Here is a 1,971-nt window from a genome sequence, read left to right as displayed (position 1 = left end):
GTTGGATGTCAAACCCAGGGCCTCACACAGGACAGGCAAGCAATCTACCACTGAGAGCCACGTCCCCAGCCCTTGTTATCATTTTCAGCAGCTACCAAACTGTTTTCTAAAGTGGCCGGTACCATCTTCCATTCTGTCAATGCATGGGGGCTCCCTGGGATTTAAAACTTTGTTTCTCCCTCTACAAAGTGGTAATAACTGACTTTCTCCAACTGTTGTGGACCATGCTGGGCCCACACTATAACGTAAAAGCTTAAGCCACACAGTCCTTTCCCTGTGTGTTAATGTCCAGATCCTCAGGCCTTACTTCACCTATTGACTAGGTTGTCTTCATGCCTTGTAGGCAAACTGACTTCCTGGTGTCAGGTTCCACAACTTCCTCCTAGTCAGTCATGTCCCATGGCCAATAGGACCCCCAGACCTGGTCCCCCCATCCTGCCAACCCTAGGGTCTATCAGCCTTTTGGACCCAGCCATTTCCTGAGTAACAGCACGGATTGGCAGAGGTGAGCTTTGGGGCCACTCTCTCTGGCTTTTAGCTGCCCGTGTCCTTCCTTAGGGGCAGGAGCCAGCAAAATAATATTTGAGCAAATAAGCCAGCCCTTATTTGCTTGGAGACCAGAAGCATTGATTGCTCTACCTGGAAGGAGGTCTCCTTTCCCCCTCGTGTTTCAATGTCAGGCTGTTTCTGTTTATCCTTTAAGACATGGCTTGGAGAGCTCCGCCTCCAGGAAGCTGGCTCCCTAATATCCTCCCACTCCTGTGATGTCACTGCTGCTGCATCGTTAGTAATCCTGTAATCCTGTGTCTGTGTCTTACTCGCCTCCATCTCCCAGTGCCTAGTGCGTAACAGGCATTCCATACCCATAATAATCACAGCCAGCAAAGCACTAATGCTGACAGGTCAGTGTCAAGTAAACCCTATGAAGAGGCTCTTGAGCTGGGCTCTGAAGAGCATGTGGGGACCCGCTCAGCGGAAATGGGAGTGCAGGACCTCCCGGGTAGGGTAGAGTGAGCAGCAGGCACACAGGCCCAGGAGAGGGAAAACGTGTTTTCAGGAGCTGTGTGGCTATGGGTGGTGGGAAGGGCAGACAGGAACCACGGAGGGGCAATGAGTAAAAGAACATGATGAGAACTACATACTATGGATTGAACCCAGGGTCTTGGCACTAAGTTTCATCCCAGGTCATTCATTCATTCATATATTAATAGACAGGATTTCACTAAGTTGCCCAGGCTGGTATTGAACTTTTGGGTCCTCCTGCCTCAGCCTCCCAGAGTGCCAGGATTACAGGTATATATCACCACACTTAAGTTGAGACCTACATTTCAGAAAGGTCTCGCTCTGGCCTGGGCAACTTGGCAAGTCCTTGACTCAAAAATAAAGAAATAAAAAGGGCTGAGATATAGCTCAGTGTAAAGGCCCTGAGTTGAATTCCCAGTACCTGCAAAAAAATGGAGGGAGGGCGAGGAGGTGGGGGAGGCCTCTGGGATAGCAGGAGGTACACACTTTCAAAATACAGTTGGTTAAAGTCATCTGAAGGGCTCATTAGGACCCAGACTTTTAGGTCCCACCCCTGACTCCACACTCTTCAGGCCTGGGGTGCAGCCTTGGATCTGGATTTCTCACCAGTTCCAAGCTGATGCCAAGGCTGCTGGTCTGGGGACTCCACTTTGAGAACCCCTGGTGCAGAGGATGAGCTGGAGGGGAGTGTGGAGCCAGTGAGACTCAGGAAGGTGACTGAGGTGACCCAGAGACAGGGTGGGCCACGTTTCAGGCCCAGATGCTGCTGTGTCCTAATAGTGAGATGTCAGTCACAATGCTTCTTGCCACAGAGGGACAAGAAGGCTGCTTGAGGGGAAATCAGCTGGAAAATATGCTCCTGCCCAATGGCTCCCTATTTCTGCAGTGGCGTACCAGACTCACAGCTGGTAATGAGCTTCATTCAGAAAATACAACACAGACAAGAGG

This window comes from Heterocephalus glaber, unplaced genomic scaffold, assembly GCF_053883595.1.
Source record: "Heterocephalus glaber isolate CG9 unplaced genomic scaffold, H.glaber_assembly_v1.0 deba00001452, whole genome shotgun sequence".
Lineage (NCBI taxonomy): Eukaryota > Metazoa > Chordata > Mammalia > Rodentia > Bathyergidae > Heterocephalus > Heterocephalus glaber.
Note: the sequence above shows the minus strand (reverse complement) of the source record.